General features: G+C 47.1%; 1 protein-coding gene across 2 annotated transcripts in view; it reads right to left on the reverse strand.

Moving 5' to 3' along the window:
* The window catches only part of EMP2 (epithelial membrane protein 2), a 45580-nt gene that overhangs the window by 11695 nt on the left and 6053 nt on the right, over positions 1 to 27832 (reverse strand). The window contains exon 2 of one of the 2 annotated variants that reach the window (XM_059881220.1): positions 18087 to 18233. The gene's annotated coding sequence lies outside the window, so the exon portion shown is untranslated. 2 annotated transcript variants of the gene reach the window in all.

Genomic DNA, 27832 nt, shown 5'->3' on the forward strand with positions numbered 1-27832 from the left:
TTAGAAAGGCTTAAACAGCTCTTCCCATCTTTTCTTTGCCTGGAGACTTCACTGGACAAAGTGTGGCATGAAGAGCTGCTCTCTTTTGCATCCAGAGGCCAGACATTCCTCACGGAGGAGGAGGAGTGAGGACCAATTACAATCCCTAATTCAGAAGAGCACTGCAGTCTTCAAAGCAGCACACCGTGGGCACCAGGGCAGGAAGGAGCGCTCTGAGTGTGCTAAAATACTGTTTCCGATCCCCCACCCACCAAGCAACGCCGTGGGGGCTTCATAGCACCAGAGTAAGCTCACTGTCTCAGTATTCATTATCACAGTTCCTGCTGCCTTGCCGTGTACAAAGCAAAAGTGATCAACTAAGGAAACATTTCCTCATGATCTATTTATAAAATTAATCCCAATGTAAGTTGGTGCAGTCACTGTGGGAAACAGTATGGAGGGTCCTTAAAAAGCTAGAGTTGCCATGTGATCCAGCAAGCCCATTCCTGGGCACACGTCTTTGTATCAAAGAGATCCAAAGAGGAAAGCAAAGAAAGAAAACATTCAAAAGAATGCTGTGAATATCAAAGGACAAAAAGCAACGCTTGGGAAAACTGATGAAGTCTTTGAATTTGTAAAAAAATGACCATCATCTTGGTCAAACAACACGAAGATGTCAAGTAAAAATGTCACATCAACTAATCCAGTTGAACGAGTGAATGCTACCAACCCTCCAAATCAATACATGATTCATTCGTCTTTCACTCCAATCATTTGTGACCAGTTACCATTGCTAAAATTTTGTAGAACATAAAATTAATTTTTAGTTTCACTTTTAAAAACACAGTCCAAATCAGACCTTGTTTTCACTATTTTATGATATTACAGCACCAGTTTTCAGTGGGTTGATTTTATTTTTTTAACCCTCTCTTTCTCTCCCTCCAAATACCCCATCCCCAGCCACACACACATCATGTTCTGAACCATTTGAGAGTAGGTTGCCTATGCCATCTCTTTGAGAGAGATAAGCTTCATCTAAATTATTTCATCTGATTGATGACTGTCATTTATAAATTTAGTGCTATTTCTATCTTGGGTATTACTTTGGACAAGATGTATGACTTCATAACACACTCTAACGTATTGTCTATAGATTATAAGATAAAGTCAAGAATGTATCTGTTGATACTTTTTGAGTGGACCTGTCTTCATACTTAGAAACATCTCTTAATACAAGTCTTCTCTGGTGGCTCAGGTGGTAAAGAATCTGTCTGCAATGCAGGAGATGTGTGTTCGATCCCTGCATTGGGGAGATCCCCTGGAGAAGGAAATGGCAACCCACTCCAGTATCCATGGGATTGCAAAGAGTTGGACACGACTGAGCAACTCTCACTCACTCACTCTGTCTATGCCATACTTTATGTCTAAATATTTCAGTGTGCATCTCTGAAATAACAAGGCCATCGCTATACATAATCACAGCATGATAACCCCCCCAAATTTTACATTATATAGTACTTTTATCTCATCTACAGTCCATATTCAAATTTATCCAGTAATCTCAGTAATGGCCTTAGCTATGTTTTTAGTCCAGGCCAAATCCAAGATAATGTGTTACATTTTGTTGTCATATCTCTTTATGGTTCCTCAGCCTTTCTTGGCCTTCCTAGCACTGATATTAGAGTACTGACCATTTATTTTGTAGAAAGTCTCTTTTTTATTTTTTCTAGAGGCATCAGTTCAGTTCAGTTCAGTCGCTCAGTCATGTCCGACTCTTTGCAACCCCATGAACTGCAGCATACCAGGCCTCCCTGTCTATCACCAACTCCTGGAGTCCACCCAAACCCATGTCCATTGAGTCAGTGATGCCATCCAACCATCTCATCCTCTGTCGTCCCCTTCTCCTCCTGCCTTCAATCTTTCCCAGCATCAGGGTCTTTTCCAATGAGTCAGCTCTTCGCATCAGGTGACCAAAGTACTGGAGTTTCAGTTTCAGCGTCAGTCCTTCCAATGAACACCCAGGACTGATCTCCTTTAGGATGGACTGGTTGGATCTCCTTGCAGTCCAAGGGACTCTCAAGAGTCTTCTCCAACACCACAGGTCAAAAGCATCAATTCTTCTGTGCTCAGTTTCTTTATAGTCTAGAGGCATAGAATTTATTGAAACTTAAACAAGAATTTAAATATATTTCTTTTAAAAATTGATGTATAGTTGATTCACAATATTATTTGAGTTTCCAGTATGCAACACAGTGACTTGATATTTTTAGAGATTATAGTCCATTTAAAGTTATAAAATACTGGCTGTATTCCCTGAGCTGTATAATATATCCTTGCAGCATATTTATTTACTATAATTAAATTTATTTATTTTTAACTGAAGGATAATTGCTCTATAATATTGTGTTGGTTTCTGCTAAACATCAACATGAATCAGCCTAGCATTTCATGGCAAATATTTCATGGCAAATAGATGGGGAAACAATGGAAATAGTGACAGAGTTGATTTTCTTGGGCTCCAAAATCACTGCAGATGGTGACTGCAGCCATGAAATTAAAAGACCCTTGCTCCTTGGAAGAAAAGCTACGACCAAACTAGACAGCATATTAAAAAGCAGAGACATTACTCTGGACAAAGGTCCATCTAGTCAAAGCTATGGTTTTTCCAGTAGTCATGTATGGATGTGAGAGTTGGACTATAAAGAAAGCTGAGCACCAAAGAACTGATGCTTTTGAACTGTGGTGTTGGAGAAGACTCTTGAGAGTCCCTTGGACTGCAAGGAGATCCAACCAGTCCATCCTAAAGGAGATCAGTCCTGAATATTCATTGGAAGGACTGATGCTGAAACTGAAACTCGAATACTTTGGCCACCTGATGAGAAGAACTGACTCATTGGGAAAGACCCTGATGCTGGGAAATAATGAAGGCAGGAGGAGAAGGGGACGACAGAGTATGAGATAGTTGGATGGCATCAACAACTCAATGGACATGAGTTTGAGCAAGCTCCAGGAGTTGGTGATGGACAGGGAGGCCTGGCGTGCTGCAGTCCATGGGGTCGCAAAGAGCTGGATAGAACTGAGCAACTGAACTGAACCCATGTCCTCTCCTTCTTGAATGTCCCTGTCACCTCTCTCCCCATCCCACCCCTCTAGGTTGTTACAGAGCCCTGGTTTGAATTTCCTGAGTCACACAGCAAATTCCCATTGGCTATCTACTTTACATAGGGTAATATATATGTTTCCATGTTACTCTCTCCATACATTCCACCCTCTCCTTCCTCCCCTCCCCGCCCCCCGCCCCCGTGTCTATAAGTCTCTTCTCTATGTCTGTGTGTCCATTCAATTCAGTTCAGTTCAGTCGCTCAGTCATGTCCGACTCTTTGTGACCCCATTACTGCCCTGCAAATAGGTTCATCAGTACATGAAAGTCTCCGTTTTTAAATGCTTCCTAATGATTAGATTCAGGGTGGATTCTTTTGGCAAGAATATTACACACTCATGTGACCGTGGTGTGTTCCACCAGGAGGCATAGGATGTCAGGCTGTCCATTATTGGTGATGCTAACTTTGATCAAGAGGTTCAGGGTCACCAGATTTCTCCATTGTGCACTTTTCCTTTGTAATTAAAAAGTAACTTCTGGGGAGGTATTTTTTAAACTGTGATAAAATGCACATGACATTTAGTACATTCACAAGGTTGTACATCCACCACCACTGTCTCCTTCCAGAACACTTCCTCTCCTTGAAAGGAAACCTTGTACCCATTAAGGAGACACTCCCATTCCTCCCTCCACTCGGCCCCCAGCAACCATTAACCTGCGTTCTGCCTATGGATTGGCTGATTCTGGATATTTCATAAAAAATGAAACGACACAAGATTTGCCCTTTTGCATCTGGCTTCTTTCATTTGGTAGTATTTTCTGGGTTCATCCCTGTTGTAGCACATGTAGGGAGATATTTTGGGTCGACCTTAAGATCCAGTCTTTCATTAAAATGTCACCCCAATAGTTTGAGCATCCACTGATATTTCTGAAGTAGAATCACCTAAAATGGGCTGTTTTTGGATAAATACCATATGATATCACTTATATGTGGAATCTAAAGGACAATGCAAATGAACAGATCTACGAAAAAGAAACAGACTCACGGACATAGGGGTGGGGAGGGAACGATTGGGAGTTTGGGGTTGGCAGATGCACACTATTGTATGTAGAATGGATGAACAACAAGGTCCTGCTGGATAACACAGCGAACTATATCCAGTATCCTGTGATACACCATGATGGAAAAGACGATGAAATACATAAATATATATAACTGAATCACTTTGCTGGATAGCAGAAATTAACACATTGTAAATCAGTCCATGGGGTCGCTAAGAGTCAGACACGACTGAGCGACTTCACTTTCACTTTTCACTTTCTTGCATTGGAGAAGGAAATGGCAACCCACTCCAGTGTTCTTGCCTGGAGAATCCCAGGGACGGGGGAGCCTGGTGGGCTGCCGTCTTTGGGGTCACACAGAGTCGGACACGACTGAAGCAACTTAGCAGCAGCAGCAGCAAATCAATTATACTTCAATAACATTTTTTAAAAAGAATAAAACAGCCTTTTTCTGACACTAACTCTCCCACTTAGAGAGCTGCACTGCACAAAACCCTCCACCCTTTCTCTGCTCACTCTCACTCACAGGATGCATTATTCCCTCATGAGACTGACCAAGGCTCGTGAGCTCACACCAGGGCCAGCCGCTCTCTGAGACCCAAGACTCATGAACAGTGATCCAGGAGCCAAGTTCCCAGCCGCCATTCTGTGTATGCATCATCATTTGAAAGAATACAGTGAACCAGCTCACAAATTCTTCCAATTCTTTCAAAAAGGACAAATTCCCCTTTGTCCAGGCCTGCGTCATTCTTAGCTGCCATCCTATGCTGCCTTTAAATAGATGCATTTCTGATTCTCACAATAAAAGGGACGTTACCACACTGAATGCCACGTTCCTTCAATATCAGCTGGAAGGCCAAAATGCCAGCATCACAAGCAGCGCCAGTAATTCCAAGGTGATAATAGCTTTACATATAGTTCAGCTCAGATGGCATAAATACGTAAGGACACATAACTAAACCTTTCTGGAACAGGAAAGAAAGACTTTAACTCTTTCCTAAAGTGTGGAATTCAAATGTTATAGGGCAAGACTTTGGATGGTGCATTGACATGGCATTACATAACAGTGAACCACATAGTAAGAAAGTCCCCATTCTAATCCTTCCAAGCCCATCAAGGAAAAAGACGCAGCTTGGTGCTGGACCGTGTCTGTGGTGGTGGTTTAGTCACTAAGTCATGTCCGACTCTTGTAATCCCATGAACTGTAGCCTGCCAGGTTCCTCTGTCCGTGGGATTTTCCAGGCAAGAATACTGGAGTGGGTTGCCATTTCCTTCTCAGGGAATCATCCCAACCCAGGGATCAAACCTGGGTCTCCCGCACTGCAGGCAGATTCTTTACCAACTAAGCTACCAGGGGGAAGCCTATCTCTAACACTTAGCAATTTCCCTTTAAACACAAAGAAAAAGCAGACCTTTGGATTGGCCACAGTGCATAGCTAGAATTTAACAATGTTTTTAGATTTTATTATGTTTATTTTTAAAGTTCTTTCTTTTTATAAGAAGTAAAGATGGAGAAGCTCTATACAATCAGCAAAAACAAGACCGGGAGCTGACTGTGGCTCAGATCATGAACTCCTTATTGCCAAATTCAGACTTAAATTGAAGAAAGTAGGGAAAACCACTAGACCATTCAGGTATGACCTAAATCAAATTCCTTATGATTATACAGTAGAAATAAGAAATAGATTTAAGGGACTAGATCGGATAGATAGAGTGCCTGATGAACTATGGACAGAGGTTCGTGACATTGTACAGGAGACAGGGATCAAGATCATCCCCATGGAAAAGAAATGCAAAAAAGCAAAATGGCTGTCTGAGGAGGCCTTACAAATAGCTGTGAAAAGAAGGGAAGCAAAAAGCAAAGGAGAAAAGGAAAGATATAAGCATCTGAATGCAGAGTTCCAAAGAATAGCAAGGAGAGATAAGAAAGCCTTCCTCAGTGATCAATGCAAAGAAATAGAGGAAAACAATAGAATGGGAAAGACTAGAGATCTCTTCAAGAAAATTAGAGATACCAAGGGAACATTTCATGCAAAGATGGGCTCGATAAAGGACAAAAATGGTATGGACCTAACAGAAGCAGAAGATACTAAGAAGAGGTGGCAAGAATACACAGAAGAACTGTACAAAAAAGATCTTCACGACCCAGGTAATCACGATGGTGTGATCACTCACCTAGAGCCAGACATCCTGGAATGTGAAGTCAAATGGGCCTTAGAAAGCATCACTACAAACAAAGCTAGTAGAGGTGATGAAATTCCAGTGAAGCTATTTCAAATCCTGAAAGATGATGCTGTGAAAATGCTGCAGTCAATATGCCAGCACATTTGGAAAACTCAGCAGTGGCCACAGGACTGGAAAAGGTCAGTTTTCATTCCAATCCCAAAGAAAGGCAATGCCAAAAAATGCTCAAACTACCATACAATTGCACTCATCTCACATGCTAGTATGGAGAAGGCAATGGCAACCCACTCCAGTACTCTTGCCTGGAAAATCCCAGGGACGGAGGAGCCTGGTAGGCTGCAGTCCATGGGGTCGTGAAGAGTCAGACACGACTGAGCGACTTCACTTTCACTTTTCACTTTCATGCATTGGAGAAGGAAATGGCAACCCACTCCAGTGTTCTTGCCTGGAGAATCCCAGGGACGGGGGAGCCTGGTGGGCTGCCGTCTCTGGGGTCGCACAGAGTTGGACATGACTGAAGCAACTTAGCAGCAGCAGCAGCACATGCTAGTAAAGTAATGCTCAAAATTCTCCAAGCCAGGCTTCAGCAATACATGAACCATGAACTTCCAGATGTTCAAGCTGGTTTTAGGAAAGGCAGAGGAACCAGAGATCATATTGCCAACATCCGCTGGATCATCAGAAAAGCAAGATAGTTCCAGAAAAACATCTATTTCTGCTTTATTGACTATGCCAAAGCCTTTGACTGTGTGAATCACAATAAACTGTGGAAAATTCTGAAAGAGATGGGAATACCAGACCACCTGATCTGCCTCTTGAGAAACCTGTATGCAGATCAGGAGGCAACAGTTAGAACTGGACATGGAACAACAGACTGGTTCCAAATAGGAAAAGGAGTATGTCAAGTCTGTATATTGTCACCCTGCTTATTTAACTTCTATGCAGAGTACATCATGAGAAACGCTGGGCTGGAAGAAGCACAAGCTGGAATCAAGATTGCTGGGAGAAATATCAATAACCTCAGATATGCAGATGACACCACCCTTATGGCAGAAAGTGAAGAGGAACTAAAAAGCCTCTTGATGAAGGTGAAAGAGGAGAGTGAAAAAGTTGGATTAAAGCTCAACATTCAGAAAACGAATATCACGGCATCTGGTCCCATCACTTCATGGGAAATAGCTGGGGAAACAGTGGAAACAGTGTCAGACTTTCCTTTTTGGGGGCTCCAAAATCACTGCAGATGGTGACTGCAGCCATGAAATGAAAAGACACTTACTCCTTGGAAGGAAAGTTATGACCAACCTAGATAGCATATTAAAAAGCAGAGCTGTTACTTTGCCAAGAAAGGTCTGTCTAGTCAAGGCTATGGTTTTTTCCAGTGGTCATGTACGGATTGTGAAGAAAGCTGAGTGCTGAAGAATTGATGCTTTTGAACTGTGGTGTTGGAGAAGACTCTTGAGAGTCCCTTGGACTGCAAGGAGATCCAACCAGTTCATCCTAATGGAGATCAGTCCTGGGTGTTCTTTGGAAGGACTGATGCTAAAGCTGAAACTCCAATACTTCGGCCACCTCATGCAAAGAGTTGACTCATTGGAAAAGACTCTGATGCTGGGAGGGATTGGGGGCAGGAGGAGAAGGGGACGACAGAGGATGAGATGGCTGGATGGCATCACTGTCTCGATGGACATGAGTTTGAGTGAACTCCGGGAGTTGGTGATGGACAGGGAGGCCTGGTGTGCTGCAATTCATGGGGTCACAAAAAGTCGGACACGACTGAGGGACTGAACTGAACTGAACTGAATAGCATTTATAGTAGTGATAGAAAGTCACCTTTTAAAACAACTTTACTGAAGTTTTAGTGAATCATTTAAGAAAAATTATGGGGGCAAATGGATACATGTATATCTATGGCTGAGTCTCTTCGCTGTCCACCTAACATTGTCAGTCACAACACTGTCTATCGGCTATATCCCAACACAAAATTAAACAGTTAAAAAAAAAGTTTTTTAAGAAAAATATTGTGTAGATAAAAGGGCAGGTGGTCTTCAATGTTAGCAAAAATCCTGAAGGTGGTTCTCAAGTGCCTAGTGTCTGAGAAGCACTGCTTTAACACCTGGAAGTGATTTCAGTTGTAATTCCAGACATTAGGAGTAAGCTCCTACAGAGAACAGCAAGTTTTTACAAGAGGTTAAGTAAGGTCTTGAGACCAGTGTAAGAGAAAAGTCTAGGGGCATACAATGGTGGCTACTGATTGGCTTGAACAGTTAAGAGTCCAGGAAAATTAGGGAGAAGAGAAGTAAATGTCACCTACTTAGATCTCCCCTGTGATGGTGTCTGGAATTCAGATCCCCAGTGAAAAACAAAACGGGGTAAATCAATGACAAAACTTTCAGACCTAAGGCACGGCTTGGTAACCTCACCAGACCCTTTGGAGGCAACTATTCATACCTAGAGAAAAACCCATCAACCATGAACAGAGACTAAAAAACGACCCTCTGCTCTTACATCTCTATACCAAAATAAGTCCCCCTTCACCACTAGCCCTGACTGAGTCTTCAAGTTCCTTTCATTTAAGGACACACTCTCCCAGTTTCCTGTGTATCCTTCCAGAAATATTTGTTAGGTGGGAAGGCTTATTCCCCACTCCTCTGGTTTCCAGTGTGGAGGGAGCTGCACCAGGGCAACACTCTTGGCCTCAGGTCCCGCCCCCACTCACTCCTTTGTTTCTGATTGGAGGGTGCATCAGTGTCCCTTTTCCTGGATTGGTGGAGCTCAGCTACTGACAGGCTCCCTCACAAGGCTTTTTCTTTGTCCTTCCCCACACCTCCTCCCTAGATAATAAGTGGGTATGTCTGTCTCCCAGAGCCCCAGTTTCCCTTGGCTTCGGGGTCCAGGGCTCGGGGCGGGGGGGGCAGGGTTGTGGAACTGAGAACCCATCATCCAACCTCATTTTTCCTCCCTTGATAATATCCCTGGAGATCATTTTTTTTCCCACATATGAGTCCACCTCATTCTTGCAGTGGTTGCCTGGGGTTTTGTTGGGCGGTGATGCCAACATCTACTCCACTGGTTCCCCAATGATGGCTATTTAGGGCATTTCCAGACTTTTTGCTACTCCAAACGACACTACCGTGAATATCCTTGTACTTACTTCTTGGCGTGCTTGCGTTACTGTTTCCGAGGGTCAGATTCTTAGAAGTAGGGGTGTTAGGTCAAAGGAAAGTACATTTATTTTACTTTTAATTTTCAATTCAATTCAAATTTAATTTACTGCAAGCATTACTGGACACTCTGCCAGCCTTGATCTTTAGAGGGTCTTCAAGGAGTATAAAGTACGGGACTAACTGTTCCATGAGGACCGTGTGGGTGGACAAGCTTTTTTTGAGTTAATAACATCCCTCAATTCCCCTGGAAGCATAATTCTGGCCTATACAGACCAGCCTCGGCCATATCCACAGCTTTCCCTCCCATGTTTCACTCCTGCTCTGTGTCTCATGGACCCTCTCTGGAGACAACTGAAGGACAGCTCCATGGGCTAGATGTTGGATGAGGGTTGGCCCACCAAACCCAGGGTGGCATCAAATTAATCTTTGCCATTCACAGAAATTTATTTTCCTTTCCAAAAACATCATACTGAATGCTGATCCCTCTTGCCTCCCCTTGTCCTTGTGGGCTTCAGAGCTCAGTCAGCCAGGTCTGGTCTCAGTCCCTTGGAGCAGGGCTCCCTTCCACCATCAGCTGGCTCTCTCTCACACTGTTCAGGTCTCAAGCCAAGCATCCTCTCCCCAGGATCCTGGATCCTGATCACCCAGTAGCCACACCCCTCCAGTATCTATCCCCTTGGTATCCATCCCATCCCCCTGGCTTATTTTCTTTCCTTTTTTAAATTTTTTAAATTATGAAAATATGATAACACATTTACAGGAGACCTGAAAATACAGAACAAAGTTACATATAGTTCCACTATATATTTGTTCTAAGTAGATAAATTAAGATTTTTAGTTGGAGTTTCAATATCGAACTCTCAGAAATTAATTGAATGAATGTACAGAGAAGTTGAAGAATCTTGTGGACCTGAAAAGCATTACGAACCAATTCAACATTAAGATATATACAATTTTCTTCGGAGGATCTTCACTGTCTGAAAGTATCTTATTTGTTCACTCGATTGTTATCCATTGCCCCTCTGTTCCCTGCTGTGCTCAGTGCACAGAAAGCTATTTGCTGTCATTTCTAGGAATGTAGATCTATATAAAAGCCCTGGAAAAACTCAAAGCCGTGGGTCCAGAGGCAGGAATTGCGGCCAGAAAGGGCTGTAACACACTGAGATCCCAAGGCAAGGCAGAGGCAGGAGCAGAACTAGGGAGTGTCCTGGCCCCAACTCCAACTGCCCTTCTGGCCTCAGTGCGAGACCCCTCAGAAAGCGGCCAGCAGTCTCTCAATGGTCAAAGACTATTTCCCCAAAGCCTCTGCCATTTCCAAGCACAAATTTCACCAAGCGGTCCGAAAGATGTTGCTTCTCCTTTTATGATTTCTTCAGGGATTGAGCAGGACAGTCTAGGGGCTACCTGGGTCAGGGCGTGTACCTGTCTGAAAGTGAAAGTGAAGTTGCTCAATCGTGTCCGACCCTTCGTGACTCCATGGACTGTAGCCTACCAGGCTCCTCCATCCATGAGATTTCCCAGGCAAGAGTACCAGAGTGGGTTGGGTTGCCATTTTCTTTTCCAGGGGATCTTCCCGACCCAGGGATGGAACCCTGGCCTCTCCTGCACTGCAGGCAGGCAGACGCTTTACCCTCTGAGCCAGTCTAAATGTAAAGGCAGACATACAGTTGGGAGACTGTACTAGTTGAGTTTCTCAGGTTCCTGTCTAGAAATCAAAGTCCCAATATTTGCCAAACTTCTCTTTTAAAAATATGTTTTGATCTACATAATGTGATAATTAAGGGGGGGAGGATAATAGAACCCAGGGCATATAATGAAAACCACAGTCTCTGCCCCTGCCCCAGTCCTGATCCCCGGAAGCAATCACTTCTAACCTTTTCAGCTGTTTCTTTTCCCAACAGTTCCATATGTCCAAACAATATTCATACACTTCTCTTTCCTGATTCATCTATTACAGACAATACAGACTTCCTGAGTTGTTTCATCATCATCATCCTCCTACTCCACCATCCCGATACAGTCTTGTGCGAGCGGGCTAAGTCGCTTCAGTTGTGTCCAACTCTTTGCTACCCCATGGACTGTAGCCCTCCAGGCTCTTCTGTCCATAGGAATTTTCCAGGCAAGAGTACTGGAGTGGGTTGCCATGCCCTCCTCCAGGGCATCTTCCCAACCCAGGGATCAAACCTGCGTTTCTATGTCTCCTGCTTTGGCAGGCGGGTTCTTTACCACCAGCGCCACTTGGGAAGCCAGTCTTTCCATACACCAGTAATTCTCATTTATGCTATGACCATGTAAACGTCATACATTGCAGAGCCAAGTAATGTACTATGCACCTTTTTCTTCTTTTCCCGAGCATTAATAATTGTCTTTTCCCTGCTCCCTCTGTGGCTCCATCTATGTCCCCCATTTCTTCAGTTCTTGTAAACTTCTCATCACTCCTAGACGTCTGCTGCAGAACCCCAGACGCAAAGTAATGCAGGGTTTCAGTTAAGGGCCTGTGATTTGACTCCTCCTTTGCAGGATACTATCTCCAGCAGTCCCTCTCTCCCAGCTCTGTCCTCCTCTGCTCTCCGTCAGGTGCAGCCTCGGCAGCTTTCACCGTCACAGGACAGAGACCAGAAAATCCTCTCCTGTGTCCAGGGCACAGGATGCCAGCATCAAGCTGTGTAGGAGATAAAGCCCCCTGGGGAGGGGGTGGTGCCCAGAGGGGCATCCCACACGAAATAAGACTCCTCATGATTAAAGGTCAAGTTGCAGTTTACAATGCGTATCTTTGCGTTGGATCTCTGGGTCAACCCTCTGAAGGTGGCAGAGCAAGGTGTCATTATCCCCATCTGACAGATGAAAGACTGAGGCTCACAAAGGCGTCACACGATTCGCCAGAGTTCACAGACTCTAACCCCTCTTTTTCCAACTCCAAATCTGGGACCTTCGCCCTGCCACCCGCTTTCCTGTCTCCCGCGCTTCAGGCTTAATGAAAACACAGGCAGCGCCAAGTCATCTGTTTTAAAACATTAATTTTCTTGGCTGTATTGGATCTTTGTTGTGGTACGTGGGCTTCTCTCTAGCTGCAGCGTGAGGGCTGAGCAGTTGCAGTGCACAGGCTTAGTTGCCCCATGGCCCGTGGGGTCTTAGTTCCCTGGCCAAGAATTGAACCCACATCCCCTGCGCTGGATGGCAGATTCTTAACCACTGGCACCAGGGAAGTCCCCCAGGTCATCTTGGTATCCCTCCTTTTGGCTGGATTTCCCACAACCTCTGTATGAGGCAGGAGGGATTTTGGAAGGTAGTGTCTCTCTGCCCTGGCCATCAGCTAAAGTTGAGATGTGACTGTGCTAATCTAGAGAGGGCTTGATTAAAAACCATGCTTAAGTTGTCATTTGTACTAAAAATAGAGTTTCTTGCACTCTTAATCCTATTACTTCTTCAGCCCAGCTGAAGTGTGTGTTGTCTTTATTGATCTACTCTGAGATTGGTTTGGACTTTGGATAGAGCTTTTCCTTGAAGGGAATTTATTCAGACACAAGAGAATGGAGTCCGTTCTGTTCTCTAAATTTATCACAGTGTGCCCCCTTCCTACCCAGAAACTCAGGTGGGATATCTCACCTGGATCCCCCACCTTGATTTAGGTGCTGTGTAGGAATCATGGTAAAGTAAGTTCAGACTGAAGGCCTAACTACTCCCCATTCTACAAAATAGCCATAAAAATAATCGCATAAAATAATAGAGAACACAAGATCCTAGAACTTCACATTTTTTTAAGGAAAAAGAATCAGGAGCTGGAATAGAAGGAGCAGCAAATGTGCTTCTTTGAGCAGGAGTGAGCGTCCTCTGGGCATCATCCTGGAACGAGGGGGGTGGAGGGGAGGGGCGCCGGGAGCGGGGGTGGGCCCTGGGGGTTCTGCCCCAGCACGCAGTGTGCGTGGGTCAGCGAATTTCAAGCTCTAGAGGCTGACAGTTTAAAAAGAAAAAAGGCTGATGGTTTGGGATAAGGGACGGTACTCCCAGAAATGTCCCTCCAGACCTCAGATAGCAACCAGGATACACCAAGAACTGGCAATTCCTCAATGCTTCCTAAGCAGAGGTGCCCTCCTGCTACACCTTGGACCCGGCTTTGCTTGAAATGTGTTTGGGTCTGTGTGTGTGTCTTCTGTCTCTATGTGTGTGTGTGTGTGTGTGTGTGTCTGTGCATGTGTATTTGTGTGTATGTCTCTGTGTATAGGTGTCTGTGCGTGTGTCTGTGTATTTGTCTGTGTCTGTGTATGTGCGTCTGTGTGTGCGTCTGTGTGTGTCTATGTGTATGTCTCTGTGTGTATGTTTCTGTATATGTGTCTGTGTATCTGTCTGTGTGTGTGTGTCCATGTGTGTGTTTATGTGGTTCTGTGTCTCTGTGTCTGCGCCTCTGTGTGTCTCTGTCTCTGTGTGTGTGTCTGTGTGTGTGTTTATGTGGTTCTGTGCGTCTCTGTGTGTGTCTGTCTCTGTGTGTGTCTCTGTGTATTTGTGTCTGTCTGTGTGTGTGTGTCTGTGTGTGTTTATGTGCCTCTGTGCGTCTCTGTGTCTGTGTCTGCGTCTCTGTGTGTGTGCTGCACGTCCAGCACTGGGTGTGGAGAAGGTCCTGCTGCTGACTCCCTGGCCCCCCATTCCCCCCAGAAGCACCATCTTATTTGTCATTTATGGTGGGACATCACCAGCAGGGTCTTTCAGGTGAAGAGAGGCCAAGGGAGCTTCCCCAGGGCGATGTGAGTGTCCCCTCCCCTCCTCTCCTTCACAAAAACACCAGCCCCCCCACAAGGAGCACAGCCCTGGCTGCTGCGGCTAAAGGAAGCTGCTTTGGCTTCGGTCATGATGTGCCGGGGAGCCAGAGGGTGGCGGCTTCCCGCGGGGTGAGAACACGCTGTGAGATGACCACTTGTCCACCTGATTCCAACCCCGCCCTCAGGGGTTCTTCCTACCATTTACGCCACAGCCCATTCTCAGCTGTGCTGCAGCCTTTTCCCAGAATTGTAAGCAAGAGGACAGTCCTGAGGTCTAGAACTTTGCAAAACAAACCTGCGATGTTTGGTGTCTGAGGTCCCCCAGCCCAGCAGGGCTCCGCCCACAGCTCCCGCCCAGCAGGCCAGGGAAGGCCATGCGGCCAGGGGCACCCCCGGGCCCACTCTGAAGCTGGCAGTTCCCCCCTAGGCTAGCTGGAACCCAGCACCCCCAGCCCAGCTCCCCTGGCATTCAGAGGGGATGGCGGCTTTGGCCTGTTTTCAGGAAGGCAGAGGTCAGCTCAGCCTCCTGCCCTCGTATCTGGACACCAGCCAGCCTGGAATCGCCAGGCATCAGAGATGACCCGGGGATGGCGGAAGCCCTTTGTGCCCGGGCGGCCCCGCTTTATGCTCACTGTGGTTGGGGTTTCTGGGCACAAAGCCAACACTTGGCTCTGTCCAAATATGGCAACAGGCCGAGGACATTGGGATTTGGCAGTGCTCCAGGGCAGAAGCCGCTGAGGATGGTTCTGTCTGTGAAGGCCTGAGCCTTTCAATCCACTGGAATAATGATAACTATGGCATTGACAATAACGATAGTCCCTATTTATTGCCTGGAATGTGACAGGCACTGTTCTAAGCTCATTTTGTACATTAATTTAGGCATTCTTCACAAAAACAGCTATGATATAGATGCTATAGTTAGGTAAAGAAAATAAGGGTCAGAGAGGTTAAGCACCTTCTAGAAGATTACAAAGCTAGCAGAGGCTGAAGCTTGGATCTGAAGACAGACAATCTGGCTTCAGAGAAACCCTGTCTTGCCCACCCTAAATCTGAATTTCTCTTCCCTTTTGGGATCCAGGTATCCTCCGGCCTGATCAAAAGATCGGTCCAAAGTCCTGGGTCCACACATGGCTTTGGAGGCTGGTCATCATTATCTGCCCTCACTCTGGGACACGCTTTGTCACACACACTGGGGACACGGGAAAGTGAAAGAAAGTGAAGTCGCTCAGTCGTGTCCGACTCTTTGTGACCCTGTGGACTGTAGCCCTCCAGGCTCCTCCGTCCATGGGATTCTCCAGGCAAGAATACTGGAGTGGGTTGCCATTTCCTTCTCCAGGGGATCTTCCCGACCCAGGGATCGAACCCAAGTCTCCCTCATTGCGGGCAGACGCTTTAACCTCTGAGCCACCAGGGAAGACACGGGACACGGGAAGCAGAGCACAAAGTCACTCATGAGTCCTCCAGGCTGAAGGGCTTCCCTTCACTGCACATGGGATAAATACCTGTCAGTAAAGTGACAGCCCCGTCAAAAGGACGGGCAAGGACTAGGATCCACTTTGCAGGTGAGAAGTCAAGTTGAAGGCTTCGTCCCCATCATCCAGTTAGCAGGTGGCAGAGTCAGGGCTCAAACCCCAGCCTTCGGATCACTAGCCTGTCATCCATTTTTTGGGGGGCGTTGTCTCCTTTTCTGATCAGGGATTGAACCCCAGGTCCCTGGCAGTGAAGCATGGAGACCTAACCCCTGGACTGCCAGGGAATTTCCCCATTGTTTATTTTTTAATTTACGTATTTTTAATTGAGGGATAATTGCTTTACGATATTGTGTTGATTTCTGCTATATATCAACATGAATCGGCCATAGGCGCTCTGTTGTTTTTAAAAGGAGCAGTTAATCAGGCAACCAGCATTCACGGAGTGTCCACCAATTCCCAGGTTCTAGTGACACACAGGTGAGAAAGGCGGGCTCCACAGCTCCTGGGAGCTGCCCGGTACGTAAAGGACGGGACATGTAAACAAATAGGCACGGTATGATGACCTGCGTGCTATGAGAACGCAGAGGAAGGGGTGACTAGCGCTGTGCTAGGGTGGGGGCAGCATCTGAGGCTTCATGGAAGAAGTGACAACTGGGCTGGATCTCAGAGGCCGGGCGGCTTGCCAGGCAGAGCCGTGGGGACAGGGTGTTGCAGGCAAAGGGAACAGGATGCTCCGAGGCACAGAAGTATCACCAGAGTGAGCCTGAGAAGATCTGGGCAGGGCCCCAGGGCTGAGCCAGAACTCCACGCTGGGTAAGAAGCTCGATGGGGCTTGGGAGTTTGAGTGTTACCCTGGAGGCAGTGGGGAGATGGGGCGGGCTTTGAAGTAGGGAAGGAATAAGACCTATCTCTAGAGGAAAAACATTCCACGATCAGAAGGATGGGTGAGGAGGAGGAGAATTGGGGGAGCTGCTGGAGAAGCCCCAGTGAGAAAAGGACCGGGTCCTTGCCCACACTGCTGTATGTAAAATGGATAACCAACAAGGACCTACTCTATGTTATTTAATCGCTAAGTCATGTCTGACTCTTTGCAACCCATGGACTTTAGCCTAACCAGGCTCCTCTATCATGGGATTTCCCAGGCAAAAATACTGGAGTGGGTTGCTATTTCCTTCTCCAGGGGATCTTCCCAACCTGGGGATCAAAGTCGGGTCTCCTGCATTGCAGGCAGACTCTTTACTGTCTGAGCCACCGTGGAAGTCCTGCAGGGAACTCTGCTCAATGTTATGTGGCAGCCTGGATGGGAGGGGAGCTTGGGGGAGAATGGATACATGTATAGGCATGGCTGAGGCCCTTCCTTGTTCACCTAAATCTATCGTAACCCAATACAAAATTAAACGTTTTTAAAAATTAATTTATTAAATTAAAAAGGAAACGGAGAGGGTCCAGATAAAGATAAAAACGTGATGGGTGGTGGGTCAGACAAAGGATTCTGGGGGCTCAGAGTAGATACGGGCTCTCCTGACGTCCTTGGCTCGGAGCAGGAGGAGCAGTTTGAAGGATGAGGGGAACAGGTCATTGGTGGTAGAAATGTCCAGTTACCAGCCGTGGAGATGCTCCCGGGACAGTTGAAAATATGGGTAGCACCGTCACCCAGAGGAAAATAGGAGCTGGGAAAAGAAATCCCCGCATTGTGGGCTGGATGGGAGACCCAGCCACTAGTAACTGTGAAATAGCACCAGGGAGGAAGGGCTGCGAGAGGGGAGGGGAAGGGGGAAACCCAGAGCGGAGGGTGGGGCCCCAAAACCGAGAGAGTAGGAAAAAGGCATCAGCTTGGAAAGTCAGCTCGCTGGCAAACCTGTAACCATTTTAGTGAAGTGAACTAAAGCCCTTCTTTATTTTCCTCCTCTTCGCACCTTCCCAGCCCACTTCAATTGTAGTTGTCATCTGGGGGTTACCTATCTCCCCGCCACAGTGTCAGGGACCCAGCAGATTCTGCACGTCACTGTTCTCAGCACTTAGAACAGTGCCTCGGTTATAGATGGTGCTCAATAAATGTGCTGAAGGAAGGAAGGAGGCAGGAAAGAAGGAGGGAGAAAGGAGGAGCCAGATTTCAAGGGGCTGTGCTAAGAAGTCAAAAATGTTAACAAACATTGTAAATCAACTACACTTCAACAGAAAAAAACATTGAAAAATAAGTAAATAAAGAAGTGGAGCCAGACTTTTCCTTCTCGTTTGGCCACACAAGAAGAAAGAAGTATTTATCAAGGCTCTGGAGTCCCTTCCCAAAGAGAAAACTCCAGGTCCAGATGGCTTCACTGGTGAATTCTGTCAAACATTAAAGGAAGAATAATAGCAACTCTGGACTTACCTGGTGGCCCAGTGGTAAAGAATCTGCCTGCCAATGCAGGAGATGCGGGTTCGATCCCTGGGTCGGGAAGATCTCTTGAAGAAGGAAATGGCAACCCACTCCAGTATTCTTGCCTGAGAAATCCCATGGACAGAGGAGCCTGGAGGGCTACAGTCCATGGGATTGCAAAAAGTCAGACATGACTTAGCAACTAAATGTCAACAACATCAATACCAACTCTACACATACATTCCAAAAAAGTCTAAGAGGAGGGAATAGCTCCCAATTCATCCCACGAGGCCTGCAGAGATCATCCTGATCCTCAAACCAGGCAACACATTCCACAACAGGAAAAATACAGACCAAGATTTCTCATGTTCATATGTGCAAAAGGTTTTAACAAAATGTTATTAGCAAATCAAGTCCTCTTATTAAGAAGTGTAATCTATTTCCCCACCCACTGAACCTGGGTGATTTCTTTTATCAACAGAAGGCAGCAAAAGGGCCATTTCTGAGCCCAGGATTCAAGAGACCTCATGTACCTCCTGTCTCGGCTACCACAGGTGTGAGCCCAGCCTGGCCTGATGGTAGGAGACTGCATGGAGCAGAGACGAGCTTTTCTCCAGCAAGGGGCTCCCAAGACCAGCCAGCTCCTAGCTGACCCCCCAGCTGGCCACAGAGATGTGAGAGCCCCACAGAGCCGAGCCAATACTGCCCACCTGCAGAATCGTGAACTAAATAAATGTTTTCTCTTTTAAGACATTATGGCCTCCGAGATATTACAGGCTCAGTTCCAGACCACCTCAATAAAGCAAATATCGCAATAAAGTGAGTCACGTGATTTTTTTTGTTTGTTTCCCAATGCACATAAAAGTTATATGGGACTTCCCTGGTGGTCCGCAGGTTAAGAATCTGCCTACCAAGGCAGGGGACAGAGGTTTGATCCCTGGTCAGTGAACTAACATCCCACATGCTTCAGGGCAACTAAGCCCGTCCACCATGACTACTGAGCGTGTACTCAGGAGCCCGTGTTCTGAAATAAGAGAAGTCATTGCGAGGAGAAGCCCATGTGCACCGCAATTTGAGAGTAGTCCCTGCTTGCCACAGCTAAAGAAAGCCTGTCAAAGCCTGTGGGCAGCAACGAAGACCCAGCGCAGCCAAAATAAATATTAAAAAACAAAGTTTTTTAAAAAGCTATGTTTACACTACACTGTAGTTTATTAGGTGTGCAATAGCATCGTGCCTAAAAGAAAAACAATGTAGATGCCTTAATTTTAAAATATTCTACTGCAAAAGTTGCTGACCATCATCTGAAATGAAGTTGCTCAGTCGTGTGCGACTCCTTGCAATCCCATGGACTGTAGGCTACCAGGCTCCTCCGTCCATGGAATTTTCCAAGCAAGAGTACTAGAGTGGGTTGCCACTTCCTTCTCCAGGGGATCTTCCCGACCCAGGGATCAAACTCAGATCTCCCACATTGCAGGCAGACGCTCTACTGCCTGAACCACCAGGGAAGCACCCATCATCTGAGACTTTAGCAAATCGTGGTCGTAACATCAAAGACCACAGATTACATAACAAATATTGTAACAATAAAAAGTTTGAAATATTGAAAGAATTATCAAAATGTGACACACACACAAAGTGGGCAAACCCTGTTGGGAAAACGGTGTTGACAAACTTGCTCACCATGGGGTGGCCACAAACCTTTAATTTGTTTTTAAAAAAAATACAAAAACAAAACCACAGAATCTGCAAAGTGCAATCAAGTGAAGGGCAATGAATTGGGACGCGCCTGTGCATTTCAGGACGGTTTGTTACACAGCAAGAGCTAACTGATACAAGAGAAACACTGTCCTTAGATTCAGGGTTCCTCAAAGACAGAAACCATGCTTTACATATCCCCAGTGCCCAGGGTTACTCAGCAAACACTTGGTGAGTGTCTGCTAATTTGCACAGCTTTGGCAGAAGAGCTAATAACCACCATTCTGCCAATGACTGCTGTCTGACCCCATCAATTAAAGGGCTCCCTGTTGGCTGCTGTCATCCAAGGAGCTCCCTATAATTATGCTACCCAACACACCCTCACCCCAGCCCAGAGCAGGCTGGGACCTGCAGGCACTCAATATGTCATCTGGATTAAGTGGCTGAGGTGAGGCAGGTGTCAGACTCAGGGCGCTTGTCATCCTCACAGCCATCAGGTTAGGGATGCTCTTCCCTTCACAGAGCATCTCATGTTAGTGACTTCCAAGTAACCCCCAGGAGATCAGTGGTGCTCACTTTAACAGCTTTTCCATCTTTCCTAAACTGTCATTTAAAACTGGGTGAATTCTGCCAGCAAGTTAGGGACTGGGAATCAATGCCTACAACTTGGCCAGATCCAGGGAGCCCCAGGACCAGGAAGCCAGGCCTCTGCCTCCAGATAAGTTAACACACGAAGGGGACAAAGGGGAGAAGATGAGCAGGAAGTAATATGTGCAAAACACAGAAGAGCATAAACAGAGCCAGACTGGACCAAAGTCTAGCAGCCTAACAACCCGGTGCCTCAGTTTCCTCATCTGTACAATGGGAATGACCATGGTACGCCCACCTCCTAGGACCACCGGGAGATAATAAACTGAAAGTGCTTAGAACAGCATCTGGCACCCAACAAGTGCTACGCACATGCACCGATCACAGCCACCACCATGGTCAAGGAGATCCTAGAACTGCCACCCCCAGACCTTTCCCATCCCCAGAGTCAGCATTGTCCCCTCATGCACTGCCATTCTCGGGGGGCAGTCACCCAGGGGAAATAAACCACCCAGCTGTCTCCAGCAGGGAAGAAGTACAAACAGACAACAGGCAGCTCAAGCCGTGTGGACAGGTAGGGGCTCCTCAGGCACCGTCCTCACTGTGCTTGCGTCAATGTCTCTCCAAACCAGTCATTCCAGCACCACGTGCAGCATCTCCGGTGTATCCGTGTACCACCTGTGTTACCAGCAGCCTACTCACTTTTTAAACGTACCTCTTTACAAAAGGAAACCTTATATCACAACCAAAATGGAAAGATGGCAATCGATGGGGAAGAAGGAAACATACAATGAACACAGAACGTTACTCAGTTCCAGCTAGAAACTGTTGCTGCTCAAAATTCTGAGCCCAAGGCTCGCTTTCTCTTTCTTTGCTGAAGCAACAGGACATTCCATGTGTTTGGGAAGCTCTATTAAAGACATAATAGTACAAAACTGAGGTTTTCTCCTTGGAGGGTTGGGAGGGAATTTAAAAAGGAATGATTTTAAAAGGGCTTCGGGAGACCTGGGTTTGATCCCTGGGTCAAGAAGATCCCTGGAGTGGCATGGCAACCCACTCCAGTATTCTTGCCTGGAGAATCCCCACGGGCAGAGAAGCCTGGGGGGCTACAGTCCATGAGGTTGAAAAGAGTTGGACATGACTGAGCAACTAAGCACAACACAGCACTATCTTATTTAATGCTGTGTGTCTAGTCCACCTGAAGCATCTGTGATGGTTGATTTTCTGTGTCAGTTTGGCTGGGCCACAGGGTTTCTGTGAGGGTGTTTTTGGATGAGATGAACATTTAAATCAGTGGGCTTTGAGTAAAGCAGATTGCCCTCCATAATGTGGGTGGGCCTCCTCTGATCAGTTGAAGGTTCATATAGAACAAAACACTTACACCCACTACCACCACCACCCCCAGCACCCTTTGGAGCTGAACTGCAGCATCAGCTTTCCCCTGGGTGCCCAGCCTCCCAGCCTACCCATTGATGTTGGACTTGCTAGCCTTCATAACTGCATAAGCCAATGCCTGAGAAATAAACCTCTCTCCATATATGTACATGTGGAGAGCGGTGTACACACACACATATACAGTTATTGTTGTTGTTGTTGTGCAGTCACTAAGTCATGTCCAACTCTTTGCAACCCCATGTACACCAGGCTTCCCTGCCTTTCACTATCTCCTGAAGTTTGCTCAAATTCATGTCCACTGAGTCAGTGACGCTATCTCACCATCACATCCTCTGCCACACAAATGTATACACATTCTGTTGGCTCTGTTTCTTGGAGAACCCTTTGGGATAGGTTCTCTCCTTTGCAGCTCTCTCTCTCCAAAGCAGCTCTCCTTTGGGATACCTATGCAGCCCATACAGACTCACTAACCCGAGAGCTGGCAGGCCATGTCCTTTAATTAGGTCAGGGAACCTGGTCAGGGAACTAGATCCCACAAGCCATGTGGTGGCCACACACACACAAAACCAGGGTGTGACGCAGCCATTAAATGGAATCCTACTCAGCAATGAAAAAGGAACAAAAGGAAGGGATGCGCTCTGTTAAACATCCAAGATCGGGACAGATGCTGAGCCAGCTGGGGAGTGGTCCCCATGAACTTGGAATCACCCTGTAACACATCACCACCGTCATGCCCCGGGTTGTCCGGGGAACTGTGAGATTGCCTGGCTGGAAAGAAAGGCAGCCCCCCAGACCACTTGCCCGTCCAGCTGGGCCACCTCTGATGATATGCATCTGCAGCTATGACACCATCCAGCCGTGGAATTGGGAAGTGGACCCCACACAATGAGAATCGCAGACTCATGCAGTCTCAGCTAAGGGTGCTGTGCGATCATACAGAATCACCCCTGCCCCAGCCTCTGCCTGGATTATTTTTATAGCAACCAGCCTCCATTTGTATGAGCCCCAGGACTGGAGACCTCACCACTTCCTGACACAGCACCTCAGAACTGAGCCCTAAACATTAGAAGGTTTCTCCAAACTCCAGTCATCGGCTCACCTCCTTCCTGAGTACCACTGTAAGATTTTACTTCATATTTGTCATTAAATAAATCCACTCTCTAAGAGAAATATATGTATTTCAAGAAGAAATCTTCTGGCTCCCTGGGAATGGAAAATCAGCATGACCCGCCACATCGATTGATTGTGAAAATTAATAGCCACCCCCACTAAAAAAATTTCACAAGTTCTGGTTCAGTGTTGTTGTCCTCCAAAGGGCTGTGTGGAGACCTGCTCTGTCAGGTTAAAGAAGGAAAGCTAGAATTGAAGAAGCATCTTCCCCCTGATGGAATCCCTGGTGGCCCAGTGGTTAGGACTCTGTACTTTCACTGCAGCAGACCCGGGTTCAGTCCCTGGTCAGGGAACTAGACTCTGCAAGCATGCGTCATGACCACACACACAAAGCCAGAGTGTGACATGGCCATAAAATGGAACGCTACTCAGCAATGAAAAGGAACAAAAGGAACTCCTACTACATGTACATCATGGATGATTCACAAAACCTTGTGCTGAGTCAAAGAAGCCAGACACAAAGAGTGCACACTGCCTGTGATATTGTGACTAATAAAAAGAAATAGAGCTTTAAAAAAAGAGAGAGAAGAAGGAAAATTACAGTCAGAGACGCATCTTCCCCTTGATGGAATCAGAAGAGCCGAAAGACAACTGGAAAGAGAACCACTTTGTTGCCGAGTGACTTCCCTGGTGGCTCAGACGGTGAAGAATCTCTCTGTAATGCAGGAGACCCGGGTTCCATCCCCGGATTGGGAAAATCCCCTGGAGAAGGGAATGGCAACACACTCCAGTATTCAAGCCTGGAGAATTCCTGCCAGACAAAGGAGCCTGGCAGGCTACAGTCCACGGGGTCACAAACAGTCAGACACAACTGAGAGACCAGCACACTACAAGATGCGGTATCCAGCAAAACCTAAAATCAGTCCAGGGTCCTGCAGAAAACAGCGCTATGGAGGGCTCTGCCTTCCATGGTTTCCACTTCTCGCACGTGGTCCCCATGTGCCCCTCATTCCTCCCCGCCGTCCGCCCCCTACTCAGCTGGGCCCAGCCCAGCTCAGAACCTTTGGTAGGCCCTTGCTTAAACCCAGGATCCCGGCCCCCTGCAACCTTTTCTAGACCTCTAGGAATTCTACCAGTGGAAGTTTCTTAGGAGCCAGGACAGGGCTGGGCACAGAATTAAAACTTGGGGAAGCAGAGAAACTTCATCCAGTGCTGTTGGGAGTGTAAAATGCTGCAGCCACTGTGGGAAGTCTAGCTGGTCCTCAATTAAACACAGAGTTACCATATGTGTGCATGTGCTCACTCGTGCCCGAGTCTTTATGAACCCCATAGACGGCAGCCCACCAGGCTCCTCTGTCCACGGCATTTTCCAGGCAAGAACACTGGAGTGGGTTGCCATTACCTCCTCCAGGGGATCTCCCAGGGGATCGAACCTGCGTCTTTTGCGTCTCCTGCATTAGCAGATGGATTCTTTACCACTTCACCACCTGGTTAGCATAGGACCCAGCAATTCCACTCCTGGGTAAATATCCCAGGGAAATGAAAACAGCAGCACAGACAATTATACTCACTATTTTGTGATAGTGATATGTGCTCAGTTGTGTCTGACTCTTCGCGACCCCATAGACTGTAGCCCGCCAGGCTCCTCTGGCCAGGGAATTTTCCAGGCAAGAATACTGGAGTGGGTTGCCATTTCCTCCTCCAGAAGATCTTCCTGACCCAGGGATCGAACCCGAGTCTCTCACATCTCCTGCATCAGCAGGCAGATTCTTTACCACTGAGCCACCAGGGAAGCCCCTTCAATGTGTATTATACTGTAAAGGGAAAGTCAATATCACTTGCCAAGTGACTGACATTTTAGTAATACATGAAAAAAAAAAAAGAGAGCGTATTACAGTTTGTAACATTGCCTGTATGCTACAGAAATCATCTCCAAATGCCTGTGGGCGTGCAGACCGCACTCTGGGAGGGCCGATGATTAAGCCTCTTTCGGGCCCTGGCCTAGAAGAATGTGACCCCATGTCATGCTGACATAGAGGGATGCTGACTGTACCACTTGGGCCTGACCCAAGTGCGGCGGGCAGGCGGGGGGAGCAGCTGCCCTCAGCCCTACCCCACGCCACCCGTCTCCACTCTGCAGCCTCCTGCCCGCTTCTCATCCAAGGCAGGGGGCCTCGCTTCTGCCACTCCTCCCGGGGGTGGGCTGAAAAGCAGGAAAACCAGCGACTCCTGGGGGGACGCCCTCCCCCAGCTATTTACACAGCAGAGACTTACTGAGCGCCTACTGCACCCTTCCCAGTTGGCTCAGTGGTAAAGAACCCGCCTGCCAATGCAGGAGACACAAGAGACATGGGTTCGATCCCTGAGTGGGGAAGATCCCCTGGGGGAGGAAATGGCAAGCCCCTCCAGTATTCTTGACTGGAGAATCCCACGGACAGAGGACCCTGCCAGGCTACAGCTCAGGGGCTCGCAAAGCATCAAATACAACTGAGCACGCACTGCATACTTAGCTCTGTGCTAGAGGGTCCTGGAGAAACCCCAGGGAACTCAAAAGAGCTGGTCCCTCAAACGAAGACCGTCGGAAGTAATGGAAGTGATCACCGCTTAGAAAGAGGATTCCTTCTCCATTCCACACACACATCTGAAACACAGGAATCAAGATGGCTTTGCCCAGGGCAGAGGTGGGGGTGAGTTCTGTTCTCTGTGACCAGGCTGTTAAAGGCAGAGGACCCTCGTGTGGTCCAGGACCCTCGGGACTGACAAAGTTGACGTGAGAGGAAGAACACAGGCCTCTAAGACATCCATCAACACATCGGCAGCAAAGACACTTTCTTGGCCCAAAGGACCAGGATTTTTTCAAGAGGACTCAGATGTCTGTTAAAAAAGAGGGATGTGATGGGACCCAACCAACCATCCAATGGAACAGGGTCTGCAGAGTCCGAGAGTTTGTTGTTGTTTAGTTGTTAAGTCAAGTCCGACTCTTCGTGACCCCTATGGATTGTAGCCCACCAGGCTCCCCTGTCCATGGAATTCTCCAGGCAAGAATACTGGAGTGGCTTGCCATTTCCCACTCCAGAGGATCTTCCCAACCCAGGGATCAAACCCGAGTCTCTTTCATCTCCTGCACTGCAGGTGGATTCTTAACACACCCTAAATGTACCACATTACCCCCTCCCCAAACTACCACTTGTCTGTTAACAGCATCCAGACAGAAAACCATCACGGCCAGAAGAGGTACACAGAGGGATGTTTCCAGGGGCATGTTCCATGGAGGCTGAATGGCACACGTCCTGGTTACCTTGCCATTGAATTGCCACACAGCCCCCACCTAGTCTATCTACCATTGCCCCCCACTTCTAAAAGCTCCCCACTCCAAACCTGCAAAACTCACACTGCTTACCGAATTCAGGGAAGACTATTTCATTATTCCTGAACTTCACGGACACATATTAGGGCTTCCTAGGTGGCTCAGACAGTAAAGAATCCACCTGCAATGCAGGAGACCCAGGTTCCATCCCTGGGTCAGGAAGATTCCCTGGAAAAGGAAATGGCCACCCACTCCAGGACTCTTGCCTGGGAAATCCCATGGACAGAGGAGCCTTGCAGGCTCCAGTCCATGGGGTCGAAAAAGAGTCAGTCATGACTTAGCAACTGCACCACCACCACCACACTTACGTAACTCTTGAATATATTTTCTCAGAAACAAACAAGACTGGAGTCCCACAGTCCATTCCTTCCTCTCCCCGTTCCCATGGGTAGCCACACTGATTGATTCTGATATGTCCTTCCAGTCACTTTCCTTGCATACATGTAACACATATGAGGCCACAGGAACACTGTTACTTTCGGTTTGCTTTTATGTAAATAGCCTATTTTCCCATATATACCTTTGTTACTTATCGACCTTTCTACAGGTACACAGAGATGAACCTCCAAGTTTTTTTTCTCTGAGATCTAAATTTTTAAACAACTTTGATTGAGAATATAATTGATGTACAATATGTTAGTTTCAGGCGTGCTACATTGTGATTTGACATTTGCACACATTATGAAATAGCCATCATGATAAATCTAATGGTTAAATACATTATATCCCGGTGGCTTATTTACTTAATAACTGGAGGTTTGTACCTCTTAATCCCCTCCACCTATTTTACCCCTCACCCCCACCTTGCATCTTGTCTTTTTTTAATTTTTATTTTTATGCTTTCTGGCCACTCTGCATGGGATCTTAGTTCCCCATCCAGGGACAGAATCCTGTATTGGGAGTGCAAGTTTTAACCACTGCACTGCCAAGGGAAGATCCTGAATTTTGCTCTTTTTAACTTCTGTAAAGCGTTAGTTGCTCAGTCTTGTCCAACCCTGTGACCCCCATGGACTGTAGCCCACCAAGCTCCTCTATCCATGGAATTCTCCAGGCAAGAATATTGGAGTGGGCTGTCATGCCCTTCTGCATGGGATCTTTCCGACCCAGAGATCGAACCCAAGTCTCCTGCATTGGAGGCAGATTCTTTACCGTGTGAGCCACCAGGGAAGCCCTAACTTCTGTAAAATACTCCCTAATGTGACCAATGGGTATTTAGTTGCTTCTAGGATGCTTCCACTTTTTCCCTTTCTCTCTTTTTTCTTCCCAGTGTTGCAGTGTGAACATCATCACTCCTGCTTCCCCAGCCAGGTTCATCGGGATGTGGAGGGAAGCCCCCTTCATCTCCGCCATCCAGCTCGGCCCCCAGGCCTGCCCTCCTCTCCCACGCTGTGCACTGCAGGCTAACGAGACACGTGCATCTGCACCAGCAAGACTTCTGCCTGCACCCTCTGCCTTTTCTCTCCCTCCTTTCTGCAAACCCAGAGCTATCACTGCCCAGGGGAATTCTAGGGACTCTTCCAAGCCCATCTCCAGTCCGAAAGGTTTAAGGAAACTCTTGCACACCACGACATGGGCTCCCCTGAAACCCCATCTCGCAACTCCG

This window comes from Bos taurus, chromosome 25 (assembly GCF_002263795.3).
Source record: "Bos taurus isolate L1 Dominette 01449 registration number 42190680 breed Hereford chromosome 25, ARS-UCD2.0, whole genome shotgun sequence".
In the NCBI taxonomy this organism is placed as follows: Eukaryota; Metazoa; Chordata; class Mammalia; order Artiodactyla; family Bovidae; genus Bos; species Bos taurus.